This window comes from Pinus tabuliformis, chromosome 3_1 (genome assembly GCF_031772625.1).
Source record: "Pinus tabuliformis cultivar Carrire ecotype Pingquan chromosome 3_1, CPIR1, whole genome shotgun sequence".
Taxonomy (NCBI): Eukaryota; Viridiplantae; Streptophyta; class Pinopsida; order Pinales; family Pinaceae; genus Pinus; species Pinus tabuliformis.
Window position 1 is genome coordinate 47,338,917 of NC_142301.1, and position 12,615 is coordinate 47,351,531.

A 12,615-nucleotide genomic window follows, 5' to 3' on the forward strand; every position below is an offset into this window, starting at 1 on the left:
AATTAATCAGGAGGGTTACTTTAGCACACACTTGGAAACTATTGGGTACGGGAACTTGTTTCCACATGTTAAAGAGAAAAGCGAGGAAATTCAAAATGCATCAACAAAAAATCAAGGGCTAATCATAGATGATGAATAAATTATTAAAGAATCAAGTAACATTACTTTTGCAGAGAAATATTTACCTTCCACAAACCATATTGATGCAACTTCATCCTCAAGTCAAAAAAAGAGAAAAGATACTGCAAAAGCGAAAATGGTTCATGGTGGGCTATCTAGTAGCAGAAATGACAAAGAGCGTGATTGAAGATTCAATCTAGAAAGAACATATACATGTGTGAATCATCCAAATCCATAAGTCCTATGAAATCAGGAAGCGTTGAAGGAGTTATTGATGTAGAAGTTGAAAACAGTGTACCACCTAATTGGGTTCATGCTCGTTTAGTAAAATATTAAAAAACAATGCAACAAATCATTGAAGAATTTCTTACTTTTCATGACCTTTTTGTCACATCGCAAAATGAAAAATATGACAGGGGCAGTAAAAAATTGAAGATTGAGAAAGTAAAGGTTCGTAATAAAAAGGTTATTGATAAAACAAAAATGCATGTTGATCTCTCTGATGTTGGAAGCATGTGGCTCATGAAACTACATCAAGCTACTAGTGACATACTTGCACAGTCTATTAGCCAATAGGAAAAGAAAAACTCAAGACTAAAGACAAGAATAAAATACCTATAAGATGATCTAAATCTAGGCACTTTGTTGATGCCTCCGTTGGCAATACAGACAACATCGTTGGCTTTCTACCCCCAACACATCACATATATTTTCTAAACTTATCAATCTCCTTAATGTGGTGAAAACATATATTATTAGTAATATATGCGAAATATTGCAAATCATTGAACATGCATGGCAATCAGCTTTCAATTTGGAGCATTTAGTACAAATAACTAAGTCATTTGTTGAGTGCAATGAACATGATCTCAAAGGAGACAATTATTTCACAGACAATAACTTATCAGATTTTAGCCAGAGATTTTATTTACTTTCTCATATAGAGAAAAAAAGGCATGAACTGTTGAATTCTAATCAAATGAAGCAAATCAAATTTACATGGTATTAGAGAATCAGAAGACTGGAGAACATTATTTTTGAATGTGAAAACATAGGGAATCAAAGAGAAAATGTCTATGTCAAGTTTGTACAGATTGTGTACGATCTAAACGGTCCATGTATCACATGTGACTTTGGATTAATTTTGAGAAACACACTGATGGTTGAATTGGATAAGCTAAAATAGTCAAACGAAACAAAATTCGATAGTATTTCTTATTTTAGTACAAAGAAAATTAGCGAATGGCTAATTATTATTGTTAATGTTAAGAAATAAAAATCTGCTTTAGTTGCGCAGTTGTAAGAAGAAGAAAGGGAAATTGAAAAGGAGATATTCACTAAATGCATTAAATAGGAAATTACAGTTGCTTCTATGAAATATTACATCTGGGCCAAGCTAAATAAATTTCTTGAATAGATAAAAAAAATTGAAAAGATGTTGACAATTAAACAATTAGGATTTATGCTTTTGCATATTGTGAGTGTTCTTAAATCTTGTAACATTTGTTTTCCTATTTACTTGTGATTAAGTGTTCATATTTTTTATATATGTTATCATAAACTAAGTGTTACACAATATTTTTTGACGCCTCTTACACTTCCCTGTGACATACCCCGAGTGGCTGAAACATGGCCATCATATAGTATACTTATCCATGTATACAACTCAGTTACCTCCTGTAACTTTTCTTGGAAAATGTCTTGAGCTTTCCCTGAAGAGATAGCTCTTAAAAACATAAAATGTGGGTCATCGCTCTTATGAAGCTTAAAACCATGATGATCACCTATTGCATAGTGTTTGACTCGTGATGGCATTGCTCTGTTCCCTTTCATACCGCGATGATCCAAAAAGGTAATTTTCCCAAAGAGGATGAAAAGATTTGTGATCTAGAATCTTCTAGAGTGGCAAGCTAGAGCTGGTTTCACATAGATGAGGTCCAATCCTCTTAACTTGACCTTTTCGTCTTATCCTATGAGCTACCTCCTTGAGATGTGGGCTTAATCCTATATTTGGAGGTGTCTTAACTCCCCCTCCCAGCTTATAAATTCCTCTTTCCCATTCCCAAATGGTTGGTCTGTGTCCATTTCCACCCCTATGTTGAGCTTGTGCTTAGAGGCTATTCATTAGAATTGGAGGAGTGTTTCAAGAGTTGCTTGGCTTGGACTTGGATTACCACTCAAGGAGATCCTTTCAATATCAAGGCTATGGTTGTAAGCTTCCGTTTATTTCCTTAAATAATCTACAACTGCTGGTTCATCTTCCCAAAATATATATGTTCATGTATGTATTAGCTTGGCATTCCTTGATTAGTTAAGTAGGTTGTTGTTGGATTTGATATTGTTTTTGGCATTCCTTGTTGCCTCTTGATCACTTTTGCATGTACATAAGTGCTAAGAGAAGCAGGAACAAGTCTATGATACAAGCGGTTCGAGGCCATCAATAAAGGAAATCAAAATAGCATCAGAATGAGGTAGGTCATCTCTTTCGTTCTACTTTTCAATTATAACCTAAGAAGATGTCTAGTTGATTGTCACTTCAATTGCTAGACCCACTGATTGGGCTAGAGGGATTGTCTCTACATGCATAGAGGATTAACCTTGTCAACAAAATGGTGACTCTGCTGGGGACCCTATGATCCTTTCCATCCAATCCTTCACCTTGATCTTTTCACTAGTTTGACCAACCATCGATTTTTCAGCTTGTCTGCATCACTCTAGGTTTATACCATCACTTACTACTGCCTTAGAGTGCTAAGTCTGGATTGTTTCTTGGAATCATTTTAGTTTTTCCCCATATTCCTCGCCCATTGCAGGTTTAGCCTTAACTGTTGCGATGAAATCATGGTTTTTACCTTTACAGTTGCGATGATATTTTTTCCTTCATAATTTAGTCGCGCTGAAATCATCACTACTTTTGGTATACAAAGTAGTGATGCCATCGCGGGTTTTCCTATATAAAGTAGCGATAATTGCAGGTTTGGTTATGTAAAGTAGCGATGATCCTTGAATATGAGAGTTTTTAAGATTTCTTCCTTAGAATCCAATGTGTCTTGGCCCCTAAGGTCTTTTCCCATCTTGTATGCTTGGATTTGTCAATGTTTTGATTACTTGCCTTGATTAATTTGCAAAATTTGTCTCATTGGCTTCAAAGTGAAATCTGACTGAATTCTAGGGTTTCTAGTCATTGGTCATTGCTTGCTGCTTGTTGGTGTCATTGAGATGTTGGTTTTGCTAGTTGATTGAGTGTTGTTTTCTGTGGAGATCATTGAAAACATCATTGTGCATTTGTTTTAGCTTGTCTTTCGAAATTTACTTTTCATGAAAATGCATTAGATTAGTTGCATTGCAAATTTATTTTTTGAGATTCATCATTGAAAATAGATTGCATTTTTCGATGATTGAAAGCGAAAAACTGTATTAGGTGCATCAAATCATTCAAAACGAAAAGAAAAGCATAATTCACATAAGTGCATCTTTGTAAAGTAAAACCATTTTGCTTTCAAAAAAGTTGCATTTAGATAGTGAAAAGGGGAATTCATTTTTACTTTTGGCATTGCATTTGGAAGACGAAAGTGAAAGCTAATGGAAGGAATTTTGCATGATGCATTATTGATTGCAATTTCTTCCCTTGATTATTCTAGCTTTCATTGAAATGAAAGTTTTCCTTTTCTCATATAGTTGCATCATAGGTGTTCAAGTGACATCGTTAAGGCCTTAAAACTAAAACTTAATTAAAGATAAAACTTAAAATCTATCAATTAATCTAAGGAGCATTTGAAACATTAACATTCACACTTAGTGGTCTAGGCTAGAGACGTGTTCCAGCATCTTTAAAACTTAGCGGTTGTCATTCACTCTTGCATTAGACAGCGCTAGCACGGACTTGTGCTCCCCACACCGTCGAGTATATAAAGGGAGACCCTCATAGGTTACAAAACTCTATCCATAGAAGCCAAGTATGCCGCCCTGTAAATGTGATACACCAAACACAACATTCGGGGAGATTTCCTACACGTACGTCAAGTCCTTAGTAAATTTATTTGTTGAGGTGTATATTGCAGTTCACAGTTACTTGGTACTCCTTTTTCCTAGAATTACTTGGATGGTTAGTTCAATCTTTTATGACTCTTTAAATTCGAAAAGATCATCAAACACTTGTCCTTTCAAGCTCACTAAACCAACGAAAGTGACTAGAATCACCTTTTCATCCTCTTCTCAACTCTTAAAACATGAAAAGGAAAAGTTTATGTTTCAAATTCCAAAATTAATTGACCATGGAACAACATCCTTCTTGTGGAAATACTCCTTAGTAGATCTTAGGTTGATACCAATGGCAACATTTCCTGAGTGTACGAGTCAAGGAAACCCCTTTGATGGGAATCCTAGTCTCTTTCCTTCTTTTGGAAATATTGGTGCTCCCTATATGGCGACGTTGCCCCTTCTTAGATTGACCATTGGTTTGTCATTTTGGTTATTTTTTACCTCGATGGTTCCAACTGTCCAAATTGCTTTTCAACCGCGTTTCCCTCCACCTGAACAACATCAGCTTCATGTTGATCCCAGATTTGATCCCTTGCATTCTTCACCTATTTCTTCACCCTGTTCTTCCTCTTCACCTAGTGAATGTTTGGATTCTAGTAACCAAGAAGCTAAGAATATGAAGAAGAGGATGAAGAAGAAGAAGCAAAATAAGCAAGGGGGAAACCAAGCAGTTATTGCTATATATGCAACTAATGTATAAAAACCTTCCATCCAACCATGGAAAGTAAAATTCCCTTGCATGTTATGTAAGGGTGACCACCTTCTTTAGAATTGTCTTAGTATTCCCAAGGTCTTAGAAGTGTGGACCAAAAGTTCACATCGACGTTTGTCATCAGCCTTTGGTGATCATGATGGTGATAAACCTTCAACTAGTAATAGTAAAGTCCACGGGAAAAAGGGAAAAGTCAAATTTCCCTATAAGTTGTGTGAAGGTAATCATCCCATTCACCTTTGTCCTCTTATGGATGAATATTCCAAAGAGTTGGAAAACCTTACAACTTCTCAACCTTGTCTTCTGACTGGGTATCGAAAGCTTTCCCCTGATCCTTCACTAGTTGATCTAGTGATTGATCAAAAGTCATCTTTGGTCAAACCCACTCTCTCTGAAAGTGAGTCTTGTGAGTCTAGTCTTGGGCAACCATTGGTTAAGAAACCAGTAGACTTGACTCCACCTTCGGTTAATCATGCCTTTCCGGTAGGGAGTGAGCCTCCTACTGCTCAGGTTCTTCTGGTTTCGTCAGTTTCAAATGAACTAGAGGGAAATACTCCTATCTGTGAGGTGCATGAGAGTCATTCTCATATTCGCATAAAGAAAGAGGGTAGCTCTCCTATTCCTACGCCACCCCCTCTGAATAGTTTAGTCACTTCTTTTGATTAGAGTCGACTGGCAAGATATCACCTTTCATCTTATTTTCCTTTCTAGATTATAGTACAGGCTTACCATATGGTTGTAACTAGCACATTCATAGACGAGGGTGCATCTGTTAGCATCCTTTCCTCAACTGCTTGGCAAGCTTTAGGTTCTCCTCGGTTTGTCCCTGTCACCCAAAATATATTAGATTTTAACAAAGGAACCAATAAACCGTTAGGGATCCTTCCTAAGTTTCCAATTACTTTGGGAGGAAAGACTATCTATATATATGTGATGGTTGTCCAAGGCCCTTTAGATTTTAATCTACTCCTTGGTCGTGACTATGTTTATGGGATGGGAGCTCTTATTTCTTCTCTCTTACGAATGATCTCTCTTACGAATGATGTGTTTCTCACATGAAGGAAGCATTGTGATCATTGATCAACTTACATTCATTGGTTCTAAATCAACTCCTGCTCAACCATCATCCCTGAATGGTTCTTATGTGCAAGCAGTATCACCCCTGCCACAGGTTAATTATGTGGCCACTCATTCCATGCCCACATCTACTGATAATCTAGTAGGTGATGTAGTACGCCATGTACTAGGGGCATTGGAGCCCAAATTTTCCATTGGATCCCTGGACATGTATCCCATCGAGAGTGTTGTTCTCCCATCTAATGAGAAACTCTTGGAAGCCATGGCCTCTGTTGGTCTATGATCAATTTGATGGAGTAGAGTTCCCTGTCTTGTGTCAAGCTCCTTAAAAAATGAAACAAGGACCATGGAGCAGAGTTCCTTGTCTTGTGTCAATATCGTTAAAAAATGAAACAAGGGATATGGAGCAGAGTTCCTTGTCTTGTCTCAATCTCCTTAAAAAATGAAACAAGGGATCTGAGGATAGTTATTTTACAATGTCAACCTCGTTAAAAAATGAAATAGGTCCCCTAAGGATAGTTATTTTACTATATCAACCTCGTTAAAAAATGAAATAGGTCCCATGAGGATAATTCTTTTACCATGTCAACCTCGTTAAAAAATGAATTGGGTCTCCACAAGAAGAGTTCTTTTGCTTATGTCAATCTCGTTAAAAAATAAAGCAAGGTGTCATGATCATGATTCTTTTGTTGTGTCAAGCTCATTAAATAATGAAACAAATCCCCTTCCAACTCGATTCTTCGATTAGATCTCGTAAAATCCCAGTCGTGTCTTTCACTTGATCTCATAAGTGAACCTTCATTCCATCCACTTAGGTGAATGAGATGAAGCTTGAGGGGCATGTACCTAGAATTAAGTCATTATGTTGGGGGCATGCAAACTTATCCCAAGCATAGTTTATCTTTGTTTCAAGCTTGTGTAAAAATGAAACCAAATCCAAGCATAGTTTTTCTCATGTTTCAAGCTTGTCTAAAAATGAAACCATCCTCAAGTATACTCAAGCATAGTTTCCCATGTTTCAATCTTGTGTAAAAATGAAACCATTCCCACTTTACATCTCATGATTGCCATTTTTATCAGCTGATTTTTTCCAGATGAGCCTTGGTTTGTCCATTCCATCGCCACCATCTCGTTGGCCGATCATTCACTTTCACTTGGTTGTTTTACCCTTGCCTGAAGAACATCTGTGATGAGTGGTCTTATTAGCCAACCTCTTGACCATTACATGTTTCAAGCATTTCCATCATTACCGAAACCAGTTTCTATCCTTTTATACCACTCGTTCTTCCTAGCGGAGTCATCTTTAAGCTCTTTTCTGACTCTCAAAATATGAAAATATTGTCGAGTACTTGTATTTTTGAACTCGTTAAATTAAATGAATTAACGTCCTCTCAGTATACGTTTACACCTTTTTCAGGCTGAGATTGACTATTTACGAAAAAGGTACACCTTGGTTGATATGGTCAAAAGGTTCTCTCGAATATTATTTTCTACCTTTTCGGGTTCGAGAGACAAATTACGAAAAGGGACACGATGGAGTTTCCTTTTCCATCTCTTTTTCAAACTCTCTAAATGTGAAAAAGATACTGAGTTATTCTTACGTCGGACTCGTTAAAATTTTATGATGAAAGACTTGTCACCATGACGAGACCGAGCTTCTCCTTCCTAGGGCTCTAAAAACTTACTAGGATGGATTCAATTGAAGAATGAACTTATATGAAAAGAATATGGTATCCTCTTCAAGCTTGTCTAAAAATAAAGAGGTACTCACTAGAAATAGCAGGGAAAAATGAAGATGAAACATCCTTTGTATAGGTAGCATGTCACTCTTGAACGTGACACTCATTTGTTTCTCGTGTCAGGTTTGGTATATCCTCACTCAATCACTTGTCCTTCCAGGATTGGGTGATCCATTTTTCCTCTCATATGACTATTTCACTTCGTCATTATGACCCTTGGTCCTATGTTGAGTCTAAATGATGCCACACTCTGGAGTCGTATCGCCAATATGTTCAAGAGAAGTCCAATCTGCAGTTATTTACCTATACATTGTTTGAGTCATTGCTACAATCTTGAATATTATTCCACTTTATTCCTTGTTTCATGTCGATGATGAGGGAATTCATCATTGCCCTCCTTCGACCAGTTTCTTCCTGTCGAATTCAACTCATTATCTGGGAAGATGACTTAGAAACTCCCTTTCAATACCTTAGAGTTGGCATGCCCTAATGGCCAGTTCTTCTCATCCAACAATGGGTCTTCATTACTGGCTTTCGATCAGGTGATTCCATGAGTGTTCGACCTCAGCTTCATTATCACATTCATGGATTGTACTGTTGTACCTTGAGATCCATTGTCATTATTGATGGTTTCTCAAGTATCTGTTAACGGTCCACATCATTAGCCGATAATCATGTGGTTTTCTAGCATGTTTGACTTCAACACATTTATTTGCATTTTAGGATTCGTACATTGATTGGGTCAGGATGGAGCACAAGACCTTGAGTCTTGTCTGTTATGACTCAGGCTGCATGGAGTTATATGTCATTCATGATTGTCCACATGTTTCTACTATACGGATGGTTGTGACCATACTGTGAGACTTTATATTTGTGATGACCCTTGTTATTTGGATGGCTACACCCATAGCATTGATCTTTTCGTATAGTCTTCATCATTTGGATGGTTGCATCCATGTCGTGGATTCATGTTTTGATCTCAGATATGTATATATATATATATATATATATATATATATATATATATATATCTATATCTATATCTATATATATATATATATATATATATATATATATATATATATATATATATATATATATATATATATATATATATATATATATATATATATATATATATATATATGCATCCTTGATTTGGAGGTCTCCTAACAGTGTGTGTCCTCATCCTTGCGAAAATCTTGTAAAGCATCTCAACCATCACTCTTTGTTCTTCCTTTATGCTTTAGGGGGCATCTATTACATAGTATTTTGTCATGCCTCCTACACTTCCCTGTGACATACCTTGAAGTTCCCCAAACAAGACCATTATATAATATACTTATCCATGTATAAAACTCACATCCCTCCTTAAAATATTCTTGGAAAATGTCTCGAGCTTTCCCTGAAGGGATAGCTCTTAAAACCCTAAAATGAGGGTCATCTCTCTTATGAAGCTTAAAACCGTGATGATTGCCTATTGCACAGCGTTTGACCCGTGATGGCATCACTCTATTCCCTTACATACCTATGATGATCCCAAAAAGGTAATTTTCCTAGATAGGATGAGAAGCTTCGTGATCTAGAAGCTTCCAGAGCGGCGAGATGGAGGTGGTTTCACATAGATGAGGTAGAATCCTCCTAACTTGACCTCTTTGTCTTATTCCTATGAGATACCCCCTTGAGATGTGTGCCTAATCCTATCTTAGGAGGAGTCCTAACTCACTCTCCTAGCCTATAAATTCCTCTTCTCCCATTCCCAAATGGTTGGTCTATGTCCATTTGCACCCCTATGTTGAGCTTGTGCTTAGAGGCTATTCATTAGACTTGGAGAAGGAGTGTTTGGAGAATTTCTTGGCTTGGACTTGGATTACCACTCAAGGAAAGCCTTTCGACATCAAGGCTATGGTTGTAAGCTTCCCTTTATTTCCTTAAATAATATACAACTACTGGTTCATCTTCCCAAAATATATATGTTCATGTATGTATTAGCTTGGCATTCCTTGATTAGTTAAGTGGGTTCTTGTTGGATTTTATATTGGCTTTTGCATGCTTTGTTGTCTCTTGATCACTTGTGTAGGTACATAAGTGTTGAGAGAAGCAAGAACAAGTCTGTGACACAAGCGGTTCGAGTCCGTCAACAAATGAAATCAGAATAACATCATAACGAGGTAGGTTATTTATTTCTTTCCACTTTCCAATTATAACCTAGGAAGATGTCTAGTTGATTGTCACTTCAGTGGCTAGACCCAGTCATTGGGCTATAAGTATTGTCTTTGTCCATAGAGAGGACTAAACTTGTCAACACTAAGCCAATTTCTAGATGCAGTTTATTGCTTTTCTTTGTAGGCTCCTTTTCAATATTGCAATTTATGGAAGTCCAATTCTAGTCTTCACTGAGACAAATTCATTTACTTTTGTGGTTAAATATAAATATTTTGATAAGATATTTATGAATAAAGCATTATTCTCTGCACCCAAAACTTTCGAAGTGGATTACTATAAAAAATGTAAATTTGGTTACATAACAACTTGCATTTGCACGTCTTTATTTTTCTAGATAGATTTGTTTCAGAGTTAAATTATCATTTATTATATGTATTTAATTCATTTAGGAACAATTGTTGTTATTTTTCAAAATGCAAGTTGAGAAATTTAAAGAGACTAAAAAATGAAATGGTAGTAGTGAATACACTAGTGAGTTGGGATATTAGAAACACATCATTATGGATATTAGAAACTTACAAAATAAAAAATTAACACTCAATTTTTTTTTTGGATCTAATATATCTGTTCTATTTGTAATAATTATCTTATTCATATCTATGATGAATAGCTATGTTGTACTCTTTTTACTGCAACTGTATTCGTTATTGTTCAAAATTGATTAAGGTATGCAAATTCTGAGATTGTTTACCAATTTTCTGGACAATTTTGAGATGATGGTTTGCACAAGTTGTGGATTGTATACTTTGAACTTCTATGTTGTATGTAATGTTCTTTTGTTGATTGGAATGAAAATGAATATTCAATAACAATTTTGGTTGTCATAAATATGTTACATCTTTGATGTTTATTTTAATAATTTCTATGGTAATTTCCATTTTAATCTGGATAAAAGTGTTGTTATTGTTAAAGGATTTTTAGGCACAAATAGTAATCACCCTATTCTAATTCTAAATTTGTTTACCAATTTTGGGAAATGCTCTGAAATGATGTTTTTGCAAAAGTTCTCAACGATATGCTTTGAGTTCATCATTACTATTAAAGACTTTTCAAGCACAAACAATGACCACTCTATTCTAATTTTGAATCTATTCACCATTTTTGTGAAGTGCCTGAAACAATTCTTTTTGCAAAAGATTTCAAGGATATGCTTTGTGCTTTTACCTGTATATACTGTTTACTTTTGCATAGACTTTAGATAGTATAGTTAATCGCATATACTTATTTAGCATCTGATGCACACATAAACCAAAGCTTTAATGTCACAAAATGCTACTTAATTGACTTATTTGTAGTATGGTATGAATATTTGTTTTACCACGCAACACTTCTTCCTCACACAGATTGAAAACACAATTCATTTAATATTGGATAATACAAGTTCAATTGAAAAATGTGAAATCATTAATGCACTTAGCATTCAAGAAACATCAATAAAAAATTTCATTCACTTTATTTTTGTAGCAAAAAATATGACTGGTAACAAAACAAGGTAACATAGTAAATTCCTTGAATACACTTTGGTTCACTGAATAAATGCAAGAAAGATTTTTATTTTTTGGTAGGATACCTTTAGTTAACCAAAATATAATGATATTTAGGATATTAATAAAATAATATGTTGATATCAATTTTTAAAGTGTGTCAAACAAAGCAATCATTAATAATAAGAAATTGTTATAGTTACTAGTATTAACGTTTTCATTGTGCGGAGTGTCGAGGTAGAGTTGAAGGTTTTATTGAGTAGTAGAACTATCTATAATAGCGATAATGTCAATGTTAATATTATGAAATCATTTTTCTCACCTTCGCGCTCTCTATTACCCATTCTACACACCTCTGCACATGTAGTTGTACAACAATATGTCTTAGTGTTTCATTCCACGGAATCAAAAAACTAATACTGAGCAACTACTAATCAATATTAGATGTCAATTAATTTGTTTGAATTTTCCATTTGTACATGTGAGAAGGAAGCTTTCATTATGTGAAATATGGATATAGGAGAGAAGCACAATGTAGTGAAAGGATAAAGTGTGAGAGAAAAGTGTGGAGTGCGAAGGGGTAGTGAACATTTTCATTGTGCAAAGGGAAGTGGCCTAATATTTTTTATGTAGATAATTTTTGGTTGTGGGAACTTTCACATCTTTGCACTTACTTTGTATTAATACTAAAGTTTGAATATTGGCACCAAAAAGTTTTCCATATTCATATACATTTCCGTCGTTGTATACTTTTTCGATACATCTATTTTCTGCAAAGCAATTGTTGCGTATATGCACACATTTTTCATTTTTTGTAGACATTAAGACCTTCCTAGGCTTTTTCTACAAATTATGATCATGTACAACACTTTTATGCAAGTTTATAATGGTTAACCAAACTTACATTTTCCCTGTTTGCAAATGTAATATGCGTAGTTGGCATGTCTGCTACAGCGATGCACATATATTTTTTTGATAGTTTTTAGTTCATGTATGCCTTGGTTTTGCACATGTGTTGTGTAACATATAATTCATTTCATAATTAAAAAAAAACAAAAAAAAAACAAAAACAAAATCAAAAACGAAAACAAAAAAAACTATAATAATATTTTCATGTTCCAACCGGAAACACACTTTAGGTGGTCTAATCCATAATCAAATACATTTGTGTAAAATATTTTCTTGAATTAACCGTCTACAATGCACTCAATATCTC